Below are 27,716 nucleotides of genomic sequence, written 5' to 3' on the forward strand. Positions count from 1 at the left end.
CATTTAAAAACATAATCAAACAAAATGAACAAAAAGTCAAAAATGAGCAAATGATTTAAATAGATGCTATCCCAATGAGTTGCAAATAGGCACATAAAAGTCAACATAATTATTTGTTAGAAACATGTACATTGTACTCTGAACAAGATACTCCTATACACCCACCTGAATGGTTAAAATTAAAGACACTGACCATACCGAGTATTGTTGAAAATGGAGAACAACTGGAACTCTAAGACATTGTTTGTGGGAATTCAAAATGGTAACAGCCATCTTAAAAACTAACTTGTCAATTTCTTCTGAAATTAAATATTCTTTTACTGTATGATCCATCCCACTTCTAGATAGTTCCCCAAGAGAAATAAAAATATATGTTCCCACGGAGGCATGAACACAAATATTCCAAAAGGTTTTCTTAATAATAGACAAAAACTCCAGTGTTTATCAAATGGTGAAAAAATAATTTCTTGAGTGTCCATATAATAGAATACAAGTCAACCATGAAAAGAAAAAAGTCTACTGATACGCAAAACAATGTGGATGAATTTCAAAACATTATGTTAAGTAAAAAAAAAAAAAGAAGAAAGAAAAGAAAAAAAGATTTCATGCTTTATGATTTTACTGATACAAAATGCAAACAGGGCAAAGATAGAAGACAGACTAGTTCTTGCCAGAGGTTGTTAGTGGGTTGGTGACAAAGAAACACCAGGGGATTTATCAGAGTGAAGGAAATATTTGGTATCATGACTGTGGTGGGGATTATACAACCATACACATTTCAAAATTCATTGGATTGCACAATTGAACTTGTGAATTTTCTTTTATGTAAATTATACATCAATAAAGCTGATTTTTAAAAGTATTTGCATTTGGCTTGTTTCTATACTCCTTTTCACCTTCTCCCGTCACCTCCAACCAGTAAAAGAAGACTTAATTTTTGATCCTTTGAAACTGTAACCATTTTGGAGAATGGAAACACTTTGAAAACTGTTTTAAATATTTGTTTACTAATTCTTACTCTCTGAATAATAGTATCTGTTCCAGGTATTACATTCCCTTGGGAACAAAGCACTGGATTAAAGCAAGGAGCATTTGGTTTCTTGTTACAACATATAAGATGTCACTAGAATTCAGACTAAAGAATTGAAGAAGAGACAACACTGAATGGTTAGTCTCTTTTCTCCTGACGCCCCGTGATCATGTAAACTATAGTGCATAAAAATGGACCAGCACTGGTCCTCACCCTTGACATCACCCTCAGTCTCTGAATAAATTTGAAAGAGATTACCAGTCATTTTTCAGTCTGTGCTTTCTATCTGTCTCTGTCTCTGTCTCTCTCTTTCTCTAGCAAACCATACAGTTTTTCATATATAAATTCCATTTTTACTTCTTATAATTAAGAAAGTTTGCAGCATTTAAAAGTGAATTAACTACAATCTTATTCTAAAATTCAAATTAAAATGCTTTTGAGATGTGGATATATTTAGTTAACTCTTTATTGCCACTTTTTTTGGCAGACTATGATGAAACACAGTATTGGTACGGCATTTATAATGTTACTACAGCCAAGAAAAGTGAACAATTTTCTGACAAGAACTGCATCCTTATGCCTCAACAAAAGAGACTTAAATAAATCTCAGTTCTTGATCTGAAATCTGAGATGATTAAGCCAAGAAAACCGCATTTGGCATTTTAACACTTTCTAGCTTTACTTCTTTTCCCACTTCCATTGTGTATTTTAGCCATTTTTAATGAAATTTTATTTTTATGCACTTTTTATTTTTATTTTTTTTCTTTTCAAATTTTTATTTACATCCTAGTCAGTTAACATACAGTGCAGTATTGGTTTCAAGGGTAGAATTCAATGATTCATCACTTACATGCAACACCCAGTGCTCTCATGCACTCTGAAATTACTACCATCATGGGAAGCTAAGTGTTCAGCAGCAACAGACAAGTTTGAGAGAGACACAAAGGTTTATTTTGATTCTCTTCCAACTTTAGGCATTAACTTCAACAATTGTCTATTTTATCATTTAGTTTTCTTGGCTATAAAAAGATAAAGTAGCTATGTCAGCTAATATTCACAGGGTAAAGATGACAGTTCTTTTAAACATGATAATCACACATTATCCAACAGTCATCTAGATGTGTATACATAAAGGAAAAGTCAGGAAGTTTTTACCTACGCTCTGAGTTTATTTTCTTAGACGTATTTTTTTTGTAACAGACCAATCTATGTTCTCTATTTTTACAGAAGACAAACCTCTCTCTTCTGACTGCTGGACATCCTTTATTTGCGCATACCAATGCTGTTGTTGGAAACTCTACAAGTATTTCCAAATGACTTTCATTCATTTCTTTACTTTAAAAGTGATAATAAGTGCACTTTCGGAAGATGATGAACACACGGGAATCTGTAGGTTAAGAATCACTGTGTCTTCTCAGATGCGTGTAATTCTGATCATAAGTTCTAATATGCTTCTGAAATCAAACAAAATGTCAGGAAAAGAATCTAGGCGAATATTAGGAGTTTTAACTTTTTTTTGAAGACTAGCAATTTCAGGCTTTTTTTTTTTCTGTGCTCATGAGAAAAGAAATTCCATATTTTCTGGAACTGTGCTAAGATCATTTAGTAATAAGCTGCAAACACTTCTAGCTGGTGGAAAAGCTGGTCTCACAGTGCAAACAATACTTCTTGGTTTGAGAAGAGGGGGAGGCTAAAGGCCAAAGGGTACATTCCATTTGGACTTGCTGCATATTTTTGTGGGCAGAATCAATGCCAGGATGGTCAGCAGCCTTCCACCACCAGGCCAGCTTGTTGCTAATGGGATGGGCTTCCCATAGAGCTGATAGAAGAGTCACTTTGAAAAACTAAATGTATTGATAAGCTGTGAGAAATTGACCCTGGCTTATTTTTGTTAGCTTTCTGATTTCTGCGTTTATTCCATGAAAACCTGCTTTGTGAAGTTCGGTCTTTGTTTTATTCAGAGTGTAGGAAGAGAAGGAGGATGTGAGGAAGAAAACGCCTGTGAAAGAGTTTGTTTATAACATTTGTTCTTATTGTTTAGAAGAATTGTTAAGCCATTACAGAAAAGGCCAAAAATAAGGAGAAGGAGTAATTATGAAGACAATATTTTTAAGATTCCTTTTGAGAATAGGGGTAAAGAAAAAAAAAAAGCTAGTTACAAAGAATATCTCCCCAAATCCAGGTTTCCTGTCTAATTAGATTCTGGCAGAAGTTACATTCTAAAGCATTCTTCAAAACATTTGGGAATTTTTAAAAATCTCTCTACAGGGGGCTGTATTGGCAGGCACAGGCCCAACAGTGAAGAAAATGAAGGAATCAATAAGACGTCCCAAGTCAAAGGAGTAACATTCTTGTACTATACCTCCCTAGGGATGTGTCTTTTACATATTAACTTGAAGAAATAAAAATTCAAGAGCAAGAGAAGACTACCAAATGTGGTGAAATAGATGTTGTTTTAATTCAAAGCAATTCTTATTACGTTCGATAGGTATTGATAGTATTCATCCGTGGAGGTAAAATGTCGGGGGCAGGGTTTAAATACAAGCCTCTGCTGTCAAAGTGTGAAATTCAAAAGACGTTGAGTGGGGATTATACATATTGCTTTTTGTTCTGTTTTGTTTCGTTGTTTGTATGTGTGGATCAGACCAATAAATATGTCAAATAAAAATTAAAAAGGCTTTAAAGATATTAGTCAAGGAAGATCAGTTTCTGGTCCACACATCAAGAACTTGGAAGTTGCCACTTCCTCCTAACAAGTAAAAAGCTGTAAGAGAGAAGAAGATATAGGGCAAACTCTTGTCCTCCAAGGTTGGAGGGACAGACAGGTAAAGACAAGGACTCTGCTAACTGTGGAGGCAACCAGTGCCAGCTAGGAAAGCCTGAATTGTGATTAATGAATTGCCGGAGGCTCAATATGGACGAGTAAGGGAATTAAAAGCTCCAGGCGGGACCCAGTCACAAGAAAGACACCACAGTACTGTAAGATTTACCACCAGACGTTTGACCAGGATCCCACACCAAATCTCAAAGCAAAATGCTCTCCTGCTTCAGCACAGGGAGAGAAAAGGAACCAGTGTGAAACACACCAGCCACTCTGTTCTTAACGAGGTCGGCCCTTAGGGGAAACTAGTTACCCAGAACCTAACCTGCTGGGGTTTAATCAAAACCTAACTGACCTAAGAAAGAGAAATACCCAATTCCAGCCCACTCGAGCTGTTTTCTTCTGCCTAAAGAGGAAGAAACAACTGAGAAACACTTGTGAAGTTCACAGTCCAGAAGCACAGACTAACAGATTAAGACCTATTATCAGAATATAGAACACTTCTCCCTTTACAAAAATCCTGCAGCTAATGATACTTAATGATACTTAATGGTGATAAGCTCAAAGGTTTCCCAGTAAAATCAGGTCAAAGGCAAGGATATCCTTTCTCACATGATACTAGACATTCTACATAATGAAATAAGACAAGACAAGAAAATGTATGCAGTTTGAGGGGAAAAATAAAACCATCTTAATTCACAGATGACATGATCAACTATGGAAAAAATTTGAAAGACAAAAACACTCCCGGAACTAATAAGTGATCACAGTAAGTTTACAGAATACAAGGTTAGTACACAAAAGACAACCACTTACCTATACACCAGCAATGAACACATGGAATTTAAAATTAAAAACACTACACCCTTTATATTAGTACCTCCCAAAAAATGAAATATTGCGTTTCACAAACTGTGAGATCTGCCCTGTCAGCACAGAGCCTACTTGGGTTCTCTCGCTCCCTCTTTCTGCCCCTCCCCTGCATTCATACATGCTCTCTCTTTCTCTCTCTTTTAGAATAAATAAATTAAAATGAATTAAAAATGAATATATTAAAAAAATGAATCTAGACACAGAGGTATACCCTTTACAAATAGTAACTCAAAATGGATCACAGACCTAAATGTAAAACACATAACTATAAAACTCTCAGAAGATAACATAGCAGAAAACCTATGACCTTGGGTATGTCAATGACTTTTCAGATACAACCCCAAAGGCGTGATTCACGAAAGAAATAATTGATAATCTGGACTTCGTTAAAATTAAAAACTCATGCTCTGTAAAAGAGAATGTCAAGAAAATGAGAAGACAAGCCACAGACTGAGAGATTATATTTGCAAAAGACATATTGATAAATGACTGTTATCAAAACATACAAAGACTTCTTAATACTCAACAATAAGAAAAGAGACAACTTGATTTTAAAATTGGAATGAAGACCTGGACAGATACCTCACCAAAGAAGGTATACAAATGATAAATAAGCATATGAAAAGATGTTCTCCATCATAAGTTATTAAGGAACTGCAGATTATAATGACAATAAGACACCACTAAAGACCTATTAGAATGGCTAAAATGCAAAACACTGATACCGAAATGTCGGCAAGCATGTGGAGCAAGAGAAACTTGCATTTATTGCTGATGGGAACGCAAAATGGTATGGCTACTTTGGAAGACCATTTGGTAACTGGTAGTTTCTTACAAAACTAAATATATTTTTACCATATGATTCAGCAATCACACTCCTTGGTGTTTACCTAAAGGAGCTGAAATTTTACATTGTTGAAAAAACCTGCACACAAATGTTTAAAGCAACTTTATTCATAATTGCAAATAATTAGAAGCAACCAAGATGTCCTTTAGTATGTGACTGGATCAATAAACTGTGGCGCATCCAGACAATGATATATTATTTAGCACTAAAAAGAAATGAGCTACCAAGCCATGGAAAGACATGGAGGAACCTTAAATGCAAAGGTTACTAAGTGATATAAATCAATCTGAAAAGGCTACATACTGTATGATGTCAACTATATGACATTCTGGTAAGGGCAAAACTATGGAGACAGTAAAAGGATTAGAAGTTTCTAGGGGTTCAGAGGAAGATGGATCGAGAAAGAGATGAATAGGTAGAGTATAGAGGATTCTTAGGGCAGTAAATATGCTCTGATACTGTAATTATAGATACATGTCATTATATATTTAACCAAACCCATAGAATATCCAACAAGAGTGGACCTGAAGGCAAACTAGGGATGAGGGGAGATTACGATATTATGATGTGTCAATGTAGGTTCTCCAGTTGTAATAACGTATCCCCCTAGTGGGGCATATTGTTAATGGGGGAGACTATGCTATATAGGAAATCATGTGCATGCCCTCAAATTTTGCTGCGAACCTTAAACTCTTCTTAAAAAACGAATTCTCAATTAAAAAAAAAAAAAAACAAAGTACCAGAAAAATCTAGCCAATATTTTAATACTTTGCAAAAATATACCTTCACAGATATTCATTTAAGTAGGACTTGGAAGTCATTAGTTTCAATAAAAAATGTTGAGGACTTCTAGTGGAAAGGTTTATGTGTGAAGATACCTGAGTAAAGTGTCATCCATTTTACTCGATGTGGATTCACGGACAAATCTCTTTGCAACTCTGGACTTTAGCTTTCTCCTCAGTAAAATGAGGGCTTCCTGATTTACAAAGTATCCTCAAACTCTGTGAGTGACCCTGTCATTGTCCTATAGGTGGTGTTAGGCATTAGCTGTATGCCATCACTAACCTTCCTGACCCATTCTGCCATCAACTCTTGTCAGTTCCATTCAACCACAGTTCATCTGAGAAGTTCATTCCACATAAAAGGTGAAAGAACGATGATGGGTTTTTACTCTGTTTCACCTTTTAGATAACATTAAAAATACAGAAGTCTTGAACAAAATAATCAAATATACTGAGAAAATTCAGGCAACAGAGCTGGTCCAAGGGGGAAAGTAGTATTTTGCAGTTCATTATTTTGCTTCTGTTTTTTCAGTTTTTTTTTTAAACTTTTTTAATATTTTATTTATTATTGAGAGACAGAGAGAGACAGAGCATGAGCATGGGAGGGACAGAGGGAAGGAGACACAGAATCTGAAGCAGACTCCAGGCTCCGAGCTGTCAACACAGAACCTGATGCAAGGCTCAAACCCACAAACTGTGAGATCATGACCTGAGCCAAAGTCAGACGCTTTACTGAATGAGCCACCCAGGCACCCCCATTATTTTGCTTCTTAAAACTGTCTGCACTCCTCCTCTCCCCATTCAATTTTCTGTATCTTGTATGATAATGTTTTCGTTAGCTTGGACTGTCATGATAAAATATCACAGACTACATGGCTGAAATAAAGAAATCCATTTTTTAACAATTCCGGAGGCTAGAGGTACTAGTTCAAGGTTGTGACCTGTTTGGTTTCTGATGAGAACTCTCTTAGTGGTTTGCTAAGATGGCCACCTTCTCACTGTGTCGTCACGTGACATAGAGGAAAGGAGAGAGAGAACAATCTCTCTTGTTGAATCTCTTGTCTCTTATTGAATCTTTTAAGTCTCATTTAATCTTACTTACCTCCACAAGTCCCTATCTTCAAACATAGTCATATTGGGGGTTTGGTTTTCAACATATGAATTTTGGGGGAGACACCTACATTCAGTCCACGACAATTAACATTAAAATCTACTCAGGCAACAGGGTTGGAAACTGACTTTTTCTTCACTTTGCTGGTAATAAAGTTCAATTGAATTCTCTTCAAAATGTGTTTTAAATTCTGCTTCTTCTTCCCTCCTAAACACTTGTCATTTTCATTGCATTTTTCCATACAGGTACAGTGAGCAATTAAAGTCAAGGAGAGGAGACAGAACAAGCAAAGAAGACAGATGTGGAGTCGTCTCAGAAGGAAGAGAAAACCACAGAGGTGATTATGTAATGAAGTCCAAATAAACAAATGCATTTCAAGGAGAGAAGAGGGATCAAAAGTGTGCAATACTGCTATTAAGCCCAAGAATGTGCTGTTATGATCTACAACCCCAGAGGCACCATTCACATACACTTGAAATCTTGGTGTCACCTGAACAGCCAATAGTAGCTGCTGGCATTTTACCGGGTGCTATCAGAATGAGGGCTGAGAATTAACAATTGGATTTAGCAATATGGAAGTCACTGGTGACCCTGATAGACTCAGCTTCACTGTAGTTGGAGATAAAATCTCTATTGAAACATGTTCAACAGAAAACAAGAGATGCTAGATGGGAGAGAGAAAGTACAAGTCTTTCAAGGAATTTTGGCGTAAATCAGAGCAAAAATTGGATGATACTGGAAGGGGAAATGAGGGCAAGGGAATTAATTTTTAAGATAGTAGAATTTTGTTTTTCTTTGTTTTGCTTACTGTTGATTTGAATTTACCAAAAGAAAGGGAGAAATTGCTGATGTGGTAGAAAAAGAGAGGAGGAGAATCGCAAGAGAAATGTCCTTGAGCAGGAAAGAGGAAAAGTGTGTGACACACAATTGGAAGCTATAGCTTAGGCTGGGAGCATGGACAATTCATCTCCAATAAGAGAAGCACAGTTAAGGTTTGTGACACAGAAGTATGTAAGCAACAAGATGCAGTAGTAAAATCTTGAGAATATTCTCTTCAAATGTCTTCATTTTTCTCAAAAACAAAAACAAAAACAAAACAGAAACAGAAAAAGTGGGGATTTTCCACAGCAGAGAGTGAAAATTAGAAGCAGGCGTGGGAGATTTTTGGTGAGTAGAGAATCGGTAACAGTCACCTAGAAGGATAGGAGAGTAAGTAGATTATGGAAATGTAGGATGCTTGGACAGCTCTAAAGGTCAACTGGAACTTAAGGGTCATAAAATTAAAATGAAAATAGGGTGATGATGTGACTTTGATGAGATTCTTAACTTGAAATCCATCCCCAAGGACCCAATAACTGGAAAATACTGAAGTATAATTGGTTTTCTTTGTAATCCTGTGTGTTATGGTCGTATGTTTTTGTGTAAGTGATGGGATGCATTTAACTTTTTTTTTTTTTTCCCCCTGAGAAAGGGTACAAAGAATTCACCGGACTGACAAAGCAGCACATGCCACAAAATAAGGTAAGAATCTTTGTACTCAAAGGAGTAGCCATAAAAGTAGAAGCCAGGGTCAGTTGGAGGACAAGAAGACTCTCCTGCTTGACCTTTGCTGATAGAGGCACAGCATTCTGCAGAGACAGCTCTACTCTGTACAGGGATCAATCAACATTTGTTGAATAAATGAATATGCTCACTCCAAACTCTGGGCCACCCATTTACAAAGATACTCTTTCAATTTCTCCTGTAAATATTAGCCTATGTAGAAATTTGAAAAATCTTTTTTGAGTCCATTTTTTATTTTATTTTCCTGTCTGTTCATATTTTATGCCACCTATTTTATCATAAAATATATTGCTGTAAAGTTGGGTACAGTATTCTCATAAAAAAATTAAACTCTAGCACATATCTGTAATCTTACCCGTTTTTTATTCCTCACGCTGACTTTCGCATAGTCCTTATTTTTCTACTTCATCAGCTTGCTGTGTGAGTTGCTGTGTGTTTGGATGGTCTTTTTTAGGATTGGATGATATGCAGCCCAGTTGAGTTTCCCTCTTATCAGGTCCTGGTTTGAATCGGTGCAACTTTTCCAACTTGATATTCCCCAGCTTGACCTCAGGCAACTCACTTAAGCTTCTTGTGGTTCAACTTCTTGTGTACAAAATAGCAATAATTGCCTACCTCAAAGAGTTGTTTTGAAGTCTCAAATTTATTCATAAATGGTTTGCGAGGGTGGCTGGCATGTAGTAAGCCCTCAAGAAAAATTATGTTTATGATCATTATTTTCTCTCTTTTCTTACACAGAACACATTAAATATTTTCCACTCTTCTTGTTTTCTAATAAACAATTTATGGTGATAAGTTGTATTTTCTGGGTTTTTCTTCCGCTTTAACTCCCAGGTGTTGATATACACAAGTATTCTTTTTGTCATTCATTTCAAAATTGCCTATTCAATAGTGTTTTCATCTTTATACACAAGAGCTATGTAGCATGTTGTTTTAATATGTTCCCTTAGATTATTGGTGACATGGGGCATTTTTTTTTTGGTGGTTTATTTCTAAATTTACCATCTAATGATCAAATATACAGCTTGTCTTATTTTTGAGTATTAGAATTTTTTAGAGATCTTCTTGCAAATTGCCCATTGTTTTTATTCAGCAATATTTGTGAAAGGTCCTTTGAAATTTGAATGTAATATACTTCACTGTTTATTTGTGCAAACAGATAGATGAAAGATAAGATAGATGATAGATAGATAGATAGATAGATAGATAGATAGATATAGCTCTAGAAAACAACATTATTTAAATCCACTTCATTGTTATTTACTTTATATTGTTGACTCATTTCGTCTATTACTGAAAAAGATACAATTTACTCATTGTAGGTTGTCCATTTCTTCTTTTTTTTTTTTGCAGCATATTTTGCTTTATATTTTGAATCTGTTATATTATTAGGTGAATAAAGACATGTAACCATACATATTCTTGGTATGGGGTGCTAATATACCTCTGTCTCATTTAATGCTTTTTGGTTAGACTTTTTCACCAGAAATTATACTGTATAAGTAATGGTCTATAAATATTTTTAACATTTTTATTTTCATTTTCCCTGTAATTTTGTTTCATGTGGGACTCTTATAGAATAGAGTGTGTGTATATATATATATATATATATATATATATAAATATATAAATATACATATTTATATGTATATGTATGTATATATGTATATGTGTGTATATCTATATATGTATATATATGTATGTATATATATATATGTGTGTGTGTGTGTGTATATATATTTATGTATAAATATATGTATATATATATTTCAGATGTATCAAGGGTCCCTATGTGTAACTGTTGCCTACTCCATTAATATTTATCATGAGGTACAGATCTGTCTGGGATTATTCCTGCAGTATTTTTTCAGATGTTTTACTTAGCCTGCTTTCTTATTCTTATAATTCCTGCCCATTCCTGCCATTGGTTGGATTGTTCAAGCTTTTTTCTCCATTTTTCTTTTATTTATCTAAGGTTCTGGAAGCTATATATCCATTTCTATTCTCCTGTTAAATTTTTAAACAGTGTATTTAAACTTTAAAAAATGATTTCCAAGAGTTAATCCGTATCATATTGTTCTCTTCAATGAGATAAATATAAATAAATAAATAATCATGCTTTTACATATTCCCTCTCCCCAGCTCCCATATGTTTGGACTCACAAGGATAAGATTTTTTTTTTTAATTTCAGACCCAATTCCTTTGACTTTTGTCATCTTTGAACTTTTACTTGGATAGAGCATTTAGTACTTTTTGTACATTTGTACTTTAAGTCTTCATGAGATAGAATTTATAATCAAATATAGGCCTCCTCCATACTATCAGCATTTTATTATCATAACATAAAATAAAGCTATAGCAATACTTAATATACATTTGTGGCAGAAATATTTGCAGAGATCAATGGAAGAGAAGAGAGAGTTCAGAAAGAGGTAAATGCCTATGTGAGCTTTAAGAATTTTAATCATTTAAGGAAAATGAATTATTTCATAAATGACCACAAAATTGGCTACCCATCTGGAAAATATAAAGTTAAGTTCCATATGCACATACAACATACCAGAAGGCATATTTCAGATAGGTGGAGAGACAAATGCTTAAATTTTTAAATATGACACATATGAAAAAAAATTGAGAATATTTTAATAGGCTCAAAATGGAAATTGCTTTCCTAATCAATTACAAACTCCAAAATCCATGAAGGAAATATTTAACGTATTTGGCCAATTTGTACATTTTTATATTTTAAAGGACCTTATTGCCAAAGATAAAAAACAAGTCACAAACTAGAAAAAAATTTCAACACATACAAGAGTCAAAATATTTATAATCTAAATATATAAAAAATAAAAAACTAAAACAGTGCAATAGAAAAATGAGAAAAGAATAAAAAAAGCAACTCAGGCAAGAATATAATTAGTCGATAAATACATGGACATATTTCAACCTCACTAAGAATCAGGCTAAGACAACTTAAAAATAAGATTTTATGTTTCATCAAAAACCGATAAAGATATTTTATAAGCTATAAATATCCAGCTTTGGTACAGATGAGAAAAATGTGCAAGTTCCTATATCCTTAGTAAAACCTTTCAGGAGAGAATTTAAAATATTTTTTCTACTTCTAGGATTCTACTTTAGAGAAACACAAGCATGTATAAGTAAAGAAGACTATATAATGATATTTATGATAGTATTGATTGTTTATTTAAAAAAATTGTTAAGCCATCTCAATGTTCTTCACTATAGAATGATTAAATAAATTATGATTCATTCATACAATACAATACCTTAAAGCTATTTTTGAAATATAAGTCAGAACTAAATAAACTGATCTGTAAATATTTCTAAAGCATATTAATAGCACCAAGCAATTTGCATATATATAAAGTGTTGCATATTATATATTTATATTCATTTTGTGTAGAAGAAAGTACACAACAGAGAGAGAGAGAGAGGGAGGCAGAGAGAAGAGAAGGAAGGAAGGAAGGAAGGAAGGAAGGAAGGAAGGAAGGAAAAAAAGAAAGTGGAAAAGGAGAGAGAAAAGGAGAGGATGAAATGCATTTATATAAGAAATATTGAGCATGTAGTGTTGTACCACTCTTTGTTCCATGATAAAGACAGACGGGGTCCTTGCTCTCTAAGCGGTCTTTTTCCAGAAGCTGACAAGGAAATAGAAACAAGTGTGTGAACAGATAAATAACTGTACAAAGAAGTTATTCATATAGTAATTATTCACTCATGAAGAAGTATGTGAAGACAAAGACAAATACCGTGTGATCTCACTCATACGTGGAATTTAAGAAACAAAACAAATGAACAAATAAAGAAAGGAGACAAACAAACAAACAAACAAAAAAACCCAGACTTAAATACAGAGAACAGATTGGTAGTTGCTGGGGGGAGGGGGTGGGAACGGTGACATAGATAAAAGGGACCAAGAGAGCACTTACCCTGATGAGCACTGAGTAATATATAGGAGTGTTGAATCACTATATTGTACACCTGAAACTGATATGGCACTGTCTGTTAACTATACTGGAATAAAAAAAAAATTTTTTAAAGAAGTGTTGTAAATAAAATAAAACAGACAAGCTGTGGCAAATCACAGATTCCATGGTCAGTGATGGCCACATCAAGGAAGACCCATTTGAGTGAATACCTGAAGAAGGAGAAGAAGCAAACCAGAGAAGGGAAAAGGGACTTTCAAGCCCAGGGAATGCAAAGGCCCTGAAGCAGAAGAGAGTTTAGAATGCTAGACTAAGGAAGACAAATAACCACGAATGGCCTGTGACCATGATAGGTACAGACAGACAAGTGAGACCTGACACAGGGGAGACGGATAAAGGCCAGACCACATGGGCCCCACGGACCACAGTAAGGACTTCAGTATGCAAGTTTAAAAAACATTGACGTCAACAAATGCGTATAAAATGCACAAATTTTTGCAAGAATGTTGAATGTTTTGGTTTTTTGAACATGCAAGAAACTAATTTCAAATATTCTCCCAAATTTCAATCTGACTCAGTGGAGAAGGGAAAGAAGAGATGGTGATTACATCACAGCTTCCTGTTTCCTTTATCAGCTAAAGCAGGGTCATATTTGTCCACTCTATCACTAAAATGGAGGCTAGGGAACAATTAAATCCTATTTTAATGGAGTTTAAAGAAGTTTGTAACTGTAAACTTCACTGGATAAAAATCTTGATATTCTGTGTGTTTCCAGTTTTATTTGGCTCTTTAAAGAGAACTGGTCCTGTTTTAGATATATAAAAAGTGCATATTTATCTATACTTGGTCCTAAAAAATTGCATTCATCCCACAGCAAACTGGAATACGAAGCGTATGTTTGCTCATTAAACAAAGTTGCCGTTAAAAGTCATCAGTGTTTCTCTAAAAATACTGAACATTCATTTACAGTTCACCAAGCCTCTGTCAGGATAAAGAAGTTAAAGAAGTCAAATTGATCTATTCCTAAGACCTTTACCACAACTGTTTTTTCCTGAACAAAAAGGAAGAAAAACATTTCTTCATTCCCATTGTCCACTCTTGGGCAGTGCTTAGCCAAAAGTGCCTGACAGCCCTGTCTTCTTCCTCAATCGTTGACAAATGGTTTGAAAAAGTATAATTGTAATCTGTGAAGTCATGACAACAGACAGATAATGCCCTTCCATACAACACCTCTTGAAATTTCTAATCAAAACTTTATATCTGGAGCTGCTTGGGTCTGACAGAGAACCCCACCACAAAATGCCAATGTTTATTCATTCAGCACCCTCCTGCCTTTCAAGGAAGATTCTGGCTTTGTCTCCATGCAGTGAAGAGTGTGCTCTTACATTTTCAGACAGCATTTGACGAAGTTCCACATCAGAGATCAAGGTCTTGGTAGAAAGATTGAGGTCTACGAAAGGAGGAAAACAGAATGGACATGAATGTACATAAAATGGATTGAATGTTGGCTAAAGGGCAGATGAGGGTATGGTCATAAATAAAAACTTTCCATGGTGCCAAAAGGTAACTGGAGAGAGATTATTGTATCAGTGTGAGGATTCCACTTATTTAGTAACCATTAAGGTGAATTTGGCAATCGAATTCATCATTATATTGGAAAAATGGAGACTAACATTGAAATTCTATTTCTTGGAGGAGAAAACGACACTAAATTTGTGTTATATAATGTATATTTTATAAATTGATACAAATTAATAGGGCTTCAGCTGAAATAACAACCTATGTCTTTTGTATATTCTACCTCCCTATTATTATAAAGAGGGGCCAGTAGGCAAACTGAAAGAGAAGGAAAAGTAGAAAGTGAGGAGTCCGTGAAATAGAAATGAAAAGAAGGATCTTTTTGCAAGACAACCAGGAAATTACGGACTCAGCACTGAGCTGTCATTGCTTGTGGGCCCCTTTCCCCTCTGACACATCAACCGCATTTTGATTATCAGATAAAATGCGGGAGTCTCAGTTAATTTTGAATTTCAGATAAACAAATAATAAATAGTATAGGTATGCCCCATGCAATATTTATGGTATATAGTTATACTAAAATTTATTTATTGTTTATCTGGAATTCAACCTTGAGTGGATACCCTGCTTTGTTTTATTATTGCTGTTTTCTGAATTTTACAACCCCAACCCTGAGACAAACTGCCAACCAACAGTTCTGGGCTTTTCGGAAGTCCTCTAGGGAAAGAATGGGATACTCGGACACACTGTTTAGAAAGAAAGCCTTGCCTGTAGTCAAAGTGGAATCAAACAGAAACGTTACCATTATTAAATTAGATTTTTTGTGAATGTCCTTTGAATTTTATTTTCTTTAAAGAATTGTACTTCCTGTTCCTTCTCCTGCCCTCTTCATTATGAATAAGATCATTTGTATTAAGTAGCATTTGCTGCGGCTAGCTAATACACCCTTTAGTTTTGAAGGCATTTTTGTGTTTTGTTTTCTTTTAATTGAAAAAAATATTATTTTATATTACTTTAATATATCAAGGCAATTTTAGTCAAATTGAACCTACATCAAGTTCTTTGAAACTTCTATCAGTGCAAAGTAATAAGAATAATTTTTAAAAAGCCACAGGATCTTGTCAAGAGAGGCATGAAATTTAGTCTCTGTATCTCCTGCTAGGTAGCACTGTGTCTTTAGATGGGTGTATGACCTCTTTTGGCTTCAGATTACTCACATATGAAAAAAAAGAATGTTGAAATAAATAAGTCGCTTATACAAAAAGTGTTTTTTTAGTCTTAAAACTTTAAAATTTTTAAAAACGAGAAATGTAATGTACTTGACACTTGAGCAATGTGGGAGTTGGGTCAGTGACCCCTCCATGCAGCCAAAAGCCTACATATAACTTTTAACTCCCCCAAAACTTTAGTAATAACATTCTGTGACTAGAAGTCTTAGTGATAACATAAAAATTGACTAACACACATATTTTATGTGTTATATGGGTTATATACTGTAATTCTTACAATAAAGTAATCTAGAGAAAAATGTTAAGAAAATCAGAAGGAGGTGCTTCGGTGGCTCAGTTGGTTAAATAATCGACTCATGTACTCAACTGTACTTACATTGCAGATTGAAACTTTAAAAAATGTAATTCCTCCATTACATTGGAGCCTCCATTCTTTCGTTTATACTTCAGGGTGTATGCACTTGAAATATCTGGGATAGTCCAACTTCAAAATTCAGTTCCAGGGCTTGCATTACAAACAATACAACTGGTTGGTTTGTATGAAAACTCCCCTGCTATGAAAATCTTATTAAAATGGATAAAATACAACATAAAGCCTTCTATGTGCATAACTGAGCTCAAGGGACAGTGAGAATTATCTCCAGGGGTAGAAATTGGAGGAAAATTGAAAATAAGAAATGGAAGTGAACACAGGGCTTAGCTATCCTGGTTGTCAGTATGGACAGAGAGGCAATCTGTGGTTATTGCTCACCTTAGTGACCGAGAACTTGGGATTTAATAGACATTAAGAGACAAAATACAAAAACCTGGATCTATGTGAGCTGAAAAGTTGGCATGGGAGACACTTGCAGAAAGCCAAGATCTTCAGAAGGATATATCCTCAATGAAAGAGTAGACTTTAAAATAAGTACTTCCTGGGGCACCTGGGTGGCTCAGTTGGTTGAGTATCTGACTCATGATTTTGGCTCAGGTCATGATTTCAGGGTTTTGGGATCAAACGCCATGTGGGGCTTCACGTTGAGCATGGAGCCTGCTTGAGATTTTCTCCCTCTCTCCCCCAAACCCTCTCTCCAACTTTCACTCTCCCTCTAAAATAAAATAAAAATAGGGGCGCTTGGGTGGCTCATTCCATTGAGCCTCCACTCCTGATCTTGGCTCAGGTTATGATCTCAGGGTCGTGAGTTCAAGCCCCACGTTGGGCTCTGCCCAGCATTGGGCTCCATGATGGGTGTGAAACCTACTTAGAAAAAAAAAATCATAAAATAAAATAAAATAAAATAAAATAAAATAAAATAAAATAATAAAATTAGAAAAATAAAATAAAATAATAAAATATTTCCTAGAAGAGAGAGATGAAAAGGAAGTTTATCATGACCATGACACTTGGTACAAAATGAATTCTCATTTAAGAATTATACATACACATATACTACACACACACACACACACACACACACACACACACACATACACACACACACAATGTATATATATATCCCCCCCAGAAAGCAAAATTAGGATTTAATCAAGGAATTTCCTATATCCTCAGGGAGAGGACTTCATAATAACTGCCAGAGGGATTTCATAATTGCTGTGAAAATACTGTGTCTTGTGTATTTCTCCTTTCCAATGAGAGCAATTAACGATGGTTATTTTATTTCTGCTCTACAATTGTACATTGGTTTGATAGGGGAGGGAGAGGGTAGATAATTTGTCTTTGTAGTTCGTAGGCCATTGGACCATGAAGAATCTCATCCAGACTTGATGAAAAGAACTGTGCATTACCCAGAGATCCCATCTGTATTTGAGATTGTGTCTCTTGAGGAGGGGGCATGAAGTCTATGTTTAAAAGGAAGAGTTTGATAGATATCATAAAAAAGTAAACTCTGGCAGGAGTAGCCCACATGCCCACAAATAATTCTCATTTTTCTCCTGGTCACATTTTGATGTCATCTCCTAATCCACTTAACAGTCAGGGGTGACCTTATCACAAGTTTAGCCAATGTAATCTGGTAGAAATGAGTGTATACCTCCAGCATCTAACACCAAGGCTTTAAGATAGTAGGTACTCAATGAAAACCTCACTCTTCTTTGAACACTCTCCATTACACTCTCACATTTATTTCTGATTCAGTAACTCAATGCAAATTGATTGAATACTCGCATCCTTTGGCCTCCTGGGACTCTCTCACTTAAGGCCTGACCTAAGACCTCTCTTTAATAATATCTTATGAGCCACAATATTTTATACGCTTTCACTACTGTCAGAATTTTACTTCCCTTTTCCCCGTGTCCTTTAAATTTTCCAAAGTGACATCAACTAAACTGTTAAGCCATTATGAGGGCATCCTCAGTGGTTTCTTTTTGGTTGCAATGCCCAAGCCTAAGAGACCCACAACAGAGGGGATCACTCAGGCTGTAAGTTAGGTTAGTGGAGATTTGCTCTTTCTGATGCGATTTTCCCATAGGGGTTGCCCTGCTACCAGAAGTCCACAATTAACTGAGAGAAAGTTTTATGAAAATGTATTACTCACTGTACTTGAAGTTTCTGGGAATTGTATTAATAGACCCTTGATAGCTTGATCAAAGCCCAACTGGAATGAGTTGTATCTAAAATGCCTGTTTAGAAAGCAAAAGGTTGCATGAATAATTGTTAGGCCAAATTTAAATTTTCTGTTATCTGAGATATCTTCAGAATAACAGTACTGTTTATCTTCCCTTTGTGTGATCCACAATTATCTGTGAGCAATCTAGAAAGAAGTCTAAAATGGTAAATATATGCATTCTTTGAAACTAAACAAACACTTTTCAGACATGACCAGTTGCTTAAACACACTATCGATCATTATAATGAAGACCCGAGTTTTTTACTAACATGCAAAGCATAATCGTCTGGCTTATGAATTTGGCTGTGACAGAGCCCTTCCCCCTCTCATTTTTTTAAGGTCTTTGAACATAATTCCCCTACACTTTTATGTATATAGTCTAATTAAGAGAATAATATTACATTTGAATTTTCCTATTTTTATCAAAAGCGATTATCTTTAACAAATTCTTTAAATTGTTCTGCTTTTGTATCAGTGATTAATGTATTGTGCCTGGTTCTTCTTGCCCGTTAATTGTTTTATACAAGTGGATGCTAATATAAGCAATAAGGTTTTATTAATGTCCCAATCAAATATATTGAAGCATATATGTGTTAAATACACGAGTGCTAAATAGGTGATCTTTCTTAAAAGAACATTAGGTTTTAAACATTGATCCATATTTATTAATTAATGTCTCTTTCAAAACTTTCCTGCACGATGATTAAAAATTGTTTATACTTCATTATATAAAACAGTATACCTATTAACATATAGATTTATTCAGAAAGTATATTTGAAACTATAACCCTTGAAGATGCAAACATGAATATAGACAGATTTATAATTCAATCCATATTTTAGGATATTCAAAACATATCCTCTTCAAATAAGCACTTTAAAATAAAGTCTTGCTGTGACAGCTAATAAAACTAAATTACCTGAAATTAAATAAAATATAGTCTATTGAAACCAGAAAAAAAAAAAAGAGAAAAGATGTAGGTTAATTGTGATAGTCTGATGCTATCAAAAGTGTAGTTTCCATTACCAAGAAATTCTCCAAAAATTTAATTTGAAAACAGGATTTAGCAGAGACAGAATAAAATGATGAAGTCAATGTAAATGCGATTATATAAAAAAACAGTATTTACCTCTTTCTTCCCTCAACTTTTTAATATCTCTTACCTTAATCTTACTATATAATATTTTGCCTGTTTAACCTTCAAATTAAGTTGCCATCCATGAGTGAATTAAATCTAGTCTTAGACAATCTCTGAAAATCCAGTTATTTAGTTAATGTTTACTCAATTTTCTTTAAATGTGATATTTTTTATTTGAAAAATAGGATATGTAGATGACAGTCTGAGCAAAACAATTTGAAATAATCATAAAGCACAAATGGTTCATAGCCATAATAAGCAAAGAGTCAAAATCAATAGGAAAGGGGCGCCTAGGTGGCTCAGTCGGTTAAGCGTCCGACTTCAGCTCAGGTCACGATCTCTCGGTCTGTGAGTTCGAGCCCTGCGTCGGGCTCTGGGCTGATAGCTCAGAGCCTGGAGCCTGCTTCCGATTCTGTGTCTCCCTCTCTTTCTGCCCCTCCCCCGTTCATGCTCTGTCTCTCTCTGTTTCAAAAATAAATAAATGTTTAAAAAAAAAAACAAAAAAAATCAATAGGAAAAAGACAAACCATCTGTGGTATTTTAAAACCCAGTTTTAAAACGCTGGGTTTAGGGGCCCTGGGTGGCTCAGTCAGTTAAACATCTGGCTTTGGCTCAGCTCATGATCTCACATTGTGTGGGTTGAAACCCCGCAATGGGCTCTGTGTTGACAGCTCGGAGCCTGGAGCCTGCTTCATATTCTGTGTCTCCCTCTCTCTCTGCCCCACCCCTACTTGTGCTCTTCTCTCTCTGTCTCTCAAAAATGAATAAACATTATTATTTTTTTTTAAAATACTGGGTTCAAATTCTTTGTTTGGGAGTCTTCAACATTCCTCCCAGTGAGAGAGCAGGTTTACTTACCTTCCTCTTAAGTCTGGGTAGCCTCTTGACTGTTTCAACCCACAGAATATGACAGGGTAATGCTGCATAACTTCTAAGGCTACATCATAAAAGACAATACAGCTTTACCAGAACACTTACTCTTGGAGCTTAGTAACTGCCCACCTCTTCCGAGGACCCTCTGCTATTCGGAAGCCTTAATGCTTGGAGAAACGATAGGCAGATGTTCTGGTCAGCAGTGCTTATCTTTGAGTCATCCTGTCCCAGGTGCCAGAAATATGAGTGAATGAGTTTGTGAACGGTCAGAACTCCAAAATGAGTTTCACTGTACAAAGTGAGTGTCAGCAAGATGGTGCTGCTTCGGGAGGCTATAAGTAGAATCTGTTCCTTTATCTTTTCCAATTTCTGGAGTCTGCCTGCATTCCTTGGCTTCTAACTTCTTCCTCCATTTTCAAAGTCAACAATGGCTAATGGAGTTTTTCTTTCATTACTCTGTCATTCATTCTCCTATCCCCCCTTTTCACTTACAAAAACCCTGGTGATTAATTCTGGCCCAGAAGGCTAATCCAGGATAATCTCCCTACCTCAAACTCCTAAACATAATCACATCTGCAAAATCCCCTTTGCATATAAGGTAACACATTCACAGGTTCTGGGGATTGAAAAGCTAGCAAGTTTTGAAACCATTATTCTGCCTACCACAAGGCATTACCACAAGGTGATACAGCCAGGGCCAGCTTCATAATTTGCAGAGCCCATTGTGAAATGAAATACAGGACCCCACATTCAAAAATATTCAGATTTTCAAGAGGGCCACAGCAAAGCATTAAACCAAACGTGGGGCCTTTCTAAGTGCAGAGCACTGCACACATTGCACATTCACCTATGAAACTGGTCCTGGAAACCGCCCACGAGCATCCCTACACTCTCCTTTTAGTCCCCACAGCTGAGGTCCCAGACATGGAGCAAAGACATCCTGAGATGCCTTTCAAAATTGTTGACACACAGAATGCAATAACACAATAAAATGATTATTTTAAGGGCTATATTTTAGGATACAGCAATGGTAAATAGAACACCATCCAGTAGAAATAAGATTAATGATAAAAACATGCACTTTTCAAAAATAAGACTGCAAGGAAACAAGCCAGTATGTATGGAAAAGTCCTACCAACTTTATTATTAGTCAAAGAAATACAAATTAAACAAAAATCAAACACCAGTCTGCCCCTTTCATATTGCCAAGGGATTGAAACACACCATGGTATTGAGAGACTGAAGAAATCTTGGTGTGTTTATAAGTTTGTCCAAATATTTTAGAAGAGCAAATTGTTAACATCCAATGACATTTAAAGTGAGTGTGTCCTTTGACCCAATAATTCTACTTCTGAAAGGATTCTCAAACATCTGCTCAAGGTTACTAGTACAAAGATTTTTACCGTAGCATGATTTGAAACCGAAAAAGGCAACCCAAGTGTATAATAATGAGAAAAAGATTATATAAATTCTGGTACAGCATTATTATAAAATAGGATACGGTCAATAGAGATAGAGCTATCTCAGTAAGACTTGACATGGGAGTATGTTTATGATATAGTGGTAAATTTAAACAACAAGATCTGCAGGATAGTTCCCACTTTGGGCAAAAATATGTGTATTTATGTAGGTACAGAAAAAAAAAAAAACTAAAAGTTTCAGCCTCATCTCCTGCTTCTTTTCCTGATTCATCCCATGTTGTCTTTACATATGCACCAGCCTTACCTAAGCACAAAATAGTGATTTTTTCCTGTCTTCATGCATGCTTCTCTACTTTCTCTACCTAGAACGTTTTCCCTCACTAATGAACCTGATTTACAGATTCTCACTAGAATCACCAAAAGATTTTTGTTGCTGTTATTTGTTTGTTTTGCTTCATTGTGCTTTCATACAAATGTTCAAGCCCCTTCCAAGCACCTACTTACTCAGAATCCAGGACATGAATGAGATAAAACTATAATTTTAAAAACATATGCAGGTGATTTTAATGGAGCTAAAACCAAAGTAATTTCTCCTTGACAGGTGTCCACTTTCTGCACATATACTGAAGACTTAACTATGTTTTCCTATTCATCATACTCTTATACTCATCTGATCAATTACAAGGTTTAATTTGTATAATTATGTCCTGAAAGGTAATTACTTTCCTTACCGTATCTGAAAACTCCACCCCTTTCCTTTCTCACTGTCTTCATTCAACATTCAGACTATTGCAGTAGACTCCAATCTGAATTGCCTTCTCTCCAGATTTCACCAACTGATCAGCAGGATCTTAAAAAAAAGAATATCTCCTGTTACCTTTCTAGTTACCACATTTTAGTAGCTTTCCATAAAGTAAATGTTCAGAGTGAAGACCAATTCCTTCAGAAGCTTCATAGGACATGCCCACCCAACTCATCCCACTTCACATTCTCATCCTTTATTTACTTAATCCATTCTTCAGATTCCAACTTAAATGTTACATCATTCCCTTAACACTGCCCCCCACCCACACATGCATACCCCTAAATTAGGCCCTCTTGTTATCTGTGATCAGGATCTTTGCTCACACACAAAGAGCAGGGGCCATAACCTGTCCTCAGAGCAAATGGCGAGAACTCAGTATTTAATGAAGAAATAATCGAATAAGGTCAAAAAATGGACCAGAGACATGTGTTTCCAGTTTCCAGATGTTTTGTTTTGTTTAAACACAACTTTAAAAATTACAGAATGCCAAGGTAAATATTTTGATTTTATCTTTAAAAAAAAAAGCAAGCTTCTTTTGTTCTCTCTAGAGATACTTAGAAGCTTTAGATGTAAATGTTAATTATTTGTAAAACAGATATTTTTATATAAAAAAGCACACAGTCATACACTCACAGAGAGTGTATTAGTTATGGAGCAGGCAGGAAACAGATAGTACATCCATAAAAAATATTCACTAAAGGGATCTTTGTCAAGGTATGGGTGGGTGTGGGCCAACCTCAATGAAGGATTACAACACTAGCCAACTTTAAGCCTACCATCATCACTCTAGCCTCCAGTCTCCCGCGGGACTTTCATTGGTCGAATCCTGTTGGAAGCCAAAGGGCAAGAGGTTGTATAGCCCAGGTTAATTTCCTCAGACACAGAAGGTGGTGAAAAGAGTGTACAATGGGTCTGTAGGGGCAAACCAAGAGGATGCAGCTCAGTGAAGGAAAGGGACATGGCCATGTGCATAACTCAGGCTTTTTATTCATTCCAGGCCTTTATCAGAAAGCACAGCAAGCATTAGAACACCTGGGCTAAAGGAGAGCAATACATTTTTTTCTCTTTCCAAAAATGCAACAAGAAAACTAGTGATGATAATAACTCTCAAGGATGGCAACCTCTCTCAAAAAGCAAACATGGAAACCGGTGAGGGTAACCACAAGTACAAATTTTCATAGGATGGTTCCAGTAAAAGCCTGTTATTTCATCTCAGTTAATAGTACCTCCTTTAGCTCTCAAGAATGTCCTAATTGAACATCAAATTATATGGTTATACTACTATCAAAATACATAAAACTGAAACCATAGAAATAAGAATAGGAATGGCCAGGGACAAAATTAAAGAAGTACTTACCATATTCATGCTTAATCTTTGACCCACCGATTGTGAACTACCTGAATGCATTTTCTTACCCATAGTGCCATAAGCTAAAGATGAATCATAAAACTTAAAATAATAACAATCATAGTCTCCAAAAGTTATTATCAAATTACAATTCTCCGAAATAATATAATTATAGAGTCAAAGAAGAAATGAAAATTGCAGTTAACACACTGATCTGGAAAATTAAAAAAATGAAAACCCACACAACCAGTTCCATGGAAATCAGTCAAAATGATGCTCAGTGGTAAATTCATGGCTATAATGTATTTACTTATAAAAATAAAAAATTATATATATATATATATGTGTGTGTGTGTCATATATATACAAGTATATATTTATACAGCTCTATAACGGTTTTATTTACAAAAATAAAAATAAAAAATTTATAAAAATAAAAAATTACATACATATATTATATAGACACATATAATAGAAGGTAGAAGGTAGATACAAAGGCAACATTAACCCAAGGAATGTAAAGAAAAACACAAATTAAAGATAAAATCAGTGAATTAGCAAAAAAATAAATTAATTGTGCTGTTCAAAATTCACCAATACCAAATTTAAAATTGTAAAACTTGGGTACCTATGTGGCTCAGTCAGGTAAGTTTCTGACTCTTGATGTCGACTCAGGTCATGATCTCAGGGTCCTGGTCTAGCTCCTGTTGGACTCCAAGCTGACCACAGAGAGCCTTCTTGAGATTCTCTCTTCTTCTTGCTCTGCTCATCCCTTGCTCTCTGCTTATGGTCCTTCTCATCTCTCTCTCTCTTTAAATAACTAAGTAACTAACTAACTAAATAAATAAATAAATAAAATTGTAAACCATTTTAGTTTTAAAATTTATTAAAATATAAAATATAAAAACATGATTATAGAGAATCATGAGGGTATTTTTTGTTTGTTTGTTTTACTTTTTCACTTTATGTTTTCATTTTCACCAGAATAACCTTATTTTACAAGTGGGCCATTCAAATTTTTCTGAAACAGATCTCTCCATCGCTCTCCCATGTATAAGATGAGCTTACTTTTATCGCATTAGGAGATCTTCCACTCCACAGCATTAAAGTTTTGTCAAAACAGGAAAACTAAGCTGTTTTTACTTATAAACAGAGATAAGTCATGCTAAACAGAATAATAGCAACTAAAGCCATACGACACCAGGAGAATTCACCACAGCCAAATAGTACTTATGTACAATTATCATTCAATATTAAGAAATAAATCAACAAATTATATACACTTCCGAAAAGAAACATGATTGTTTCACTGAATATCAGTGAAATATAATATTCATTCCTGATTACAAATATAAATAAAATCTTCCTCACCTATGAAAATAAGATAGTCTTCACCTATATGATAAATCACTTAATATCTTAAGAAGTTTACTGGTAAAGAGGAGATGACATTATTTGCATATAGTATGATTGTCTTCAGGCATATGCAAGGTAAGTTTCACAATAATAAGTTTCATCTGCCTCAATAGCAGATGCAGGGAGGTAGCAGTTACACCAATACTGCAGTCTCTCCCTGTGTTTCTGTTTAAAAGTTGTTAGTTATACAAGCTGTGGATTTAATGTTCAGTTTCATTGTTCAAGCCAAACATGTTACTTGTACAAAGTCAAGTCAAATATTCCCACCATGCTTTTTATCAGTTTGAAGTCTACTTGCATCTACTATGCTCATATCAAAATAGAACTTTATCTTTCATAGTATTTACATTTAGTGCAAATGTGTCCCTCAAGTTACTAATAGAATGACAAACACCAATGTATACCCGATTCTTCAGGAACTGTAGGTATTATATTACTGTAACCCAAATGTTACCCTGTCTTCTTAAATGATACAGAATTGGCCAAACTCCTTAACTTCCGGGAGAAGTCCAGAAGAAATCTGCAGATGCCCGGGTAATTTTCCGGGTCCCTTCTGCCTCAGTTTGCCTGTTCTCTCTTCTTTCTTATCACTACCTTGCAAAAGCATACTTGGCTTTCTCCACCCGCAAGTGTCTGTTCATTTCTGATGTTGGAGGATTTAGAAGCTCTCCTATAGTCTCTTTCTTTCCTCCTTGAACTTTCTACAACCAAAAAGTTTAACTCCCCTGTTTCTCTAAACAAATAAGCAAAATCCTTTTGCTGAGGTGAATTCTGCTCTTTTGCTATGTCAGTTTACTTCATTGCAATATGTGATTCCATATGCATATTATCAACACTAACAGCTTGAGAGACAATTTTGCACAGAGGTTAAAAATATGTCAAACTGCTTTGGCTGGAATCCAGAATCACCCACCCCTTACCAGCAGTGCGACCCCAGGGAGCAAAGCAGTCCGTTTAAGCTTCAATCTCCTCATTCAAGAAAGGCCATAGAAGGACTAACTTCAGAGGGTATTATGAAGACTAAAAAAGGTAATTATAAAAAAAAACATTTACTGTAGCGCCCTTAGTAAGCCCCGAGTTAATATTTTTATAGTTTTCTGCTTGAGCTTACGTTTTACTTAATGGAAACGTTGTTTTTATAATAATTATAATGCTGAAGAGTGACAAGTACATTGAGTGCCTTTTGAAGTTGCTACTTTTTCTCCTACAATACCAAAAGCCAGTTGCAAACAAAGGCATGAAATAACCTCACTCACAATAGCAACAAAAACATTGAGGGTTAATTCCAGCAAACAGAGTGAAGTGTTAATGAAGGAAGTTCTCAGTAACCTGGCATATTTCTCAGTAAGAAGACAAGCATTGACTAGATGATGAATCATCCAGATTTTTAACGTAGTCCTGTTAAGAAATCAATAGTTTTCTTTTTTTCTTTTTTCACTTCAGAAAATTATTCTGAATTTCATCCAGAAGAATCAACAGGCCAGTATCTCTAAAAATGCTTAACAATATTGTTTCCCTATTGAGAACAATTTACTAATCATTAGGAAGTTACTCGTTTTTCTGCGACTCGACTCGTACTAGGAAATGACAATACTTATAGATAACAGTGTCACCATCCCTTGTTCACAAGGGAGCCCAGAAGTGCATTGCTACAGAATTGCTGCTTGTTTATTTTAAGACAACAATAAAGGAAAACAGGAGATGAGGCTTGTAACAGAGTACCCAAGACAATTTTTCTATCTACTTCCTTCCCTAAGAGATTCTTTCTGTCCCCCGCTTCTCATTTCTTAACAAAAAGGGTTGAGAACATGCAAAACAATGTTTAAAAACACATAAAATAAGACTTCTTCATTTGGGTGTCCTTGTATGACCGAACATTTCCAGGCTGAAGAAATGTATTATATTCAAATTTCAGCCTTTTTATTGTGACATCAAAGGCATTTGTGTTCTCTAAAGCAAAAATATAAAATGATAGAACCAGTTTTTGCTGTTTTCTTCTGCTAGACAGAGAGTTCACTCTTGAGGGCACACATGTTTTTCTTCCTTCCAAGAATGCCATTTTATTTCTGAATAAACAAGAAGTGAATGCTCTCTGAGTGGAGGCAGACATGGCCTCAGAGCATTCTACTGCTTACCAGGTTGCTTATCTTCTAAGTGAAAATGGATTTATTTGGTGCTGAGGCACCACTCAACTTATAGACTAAATTTCAAAGAGAGAGAGAGAGAGAGAGAGAGAGAGAGAGAGAGAGAGAGAGGTTGGTTAAGGGAGAAGACAGAAAACCTGCCTAAGGGGAAATGAGTGATAACAAGAAAAATATCTTAGGTCATTAGTTCCTGATAGCCATATTTTCTCTACCCCATAGAAACATAAGGGAAATATGTA

The 27,716-nt window shown here is 35.2% G+C and overlaps 1 long non-coding RNA gene across 2 annotated transcripts; it reads right to left on the reverse strand.

Annotated features, from left to right (window-relative positions):
• Positions 1–14,273: 14,273 nt before the first annotated feature.
• Positions 14,274–20,383, reverse strand: LOC123596758. 2 transcript variants are annotated; one of them, XR_006711853.1, is made up of 4 exons: positions 20,329–20,383; positions 18,260–18,344; positions 16,102–16,230; positions 14,274–14,428 (listed from the first exon to the last, which is right to left on the reverse strand). It is a non-coding gene; the product is annotated as an uncharacterized LOC123596758 (long non-coding RNA). The 2 variants fall into 2 exon arrangements; XR_006711852.1 differs by lacking the exons at positions 14,274–14,428; positions 16,102–16,230 and adding an exon at positions 18,011–18,108.
• Positions 20,384–27,716: the final 7,333 nt, after the last annotated feature.

The sequence above is a fragment of the Leopardus geoffroyi genome, chromosome C1 (assembly GCF_018350155.1).
Source record: "Leopardus geoffroyi isolate Oge1 chromosome C1, O.geoffroyi_Oge1_pat1.0, whole genome shotgun sequence".
NCBI lineage: Eukaryota > Metazoa > Chordata > Mammalia > Carnivora > Felidae > Leopardus > Leopardus geoffroyi.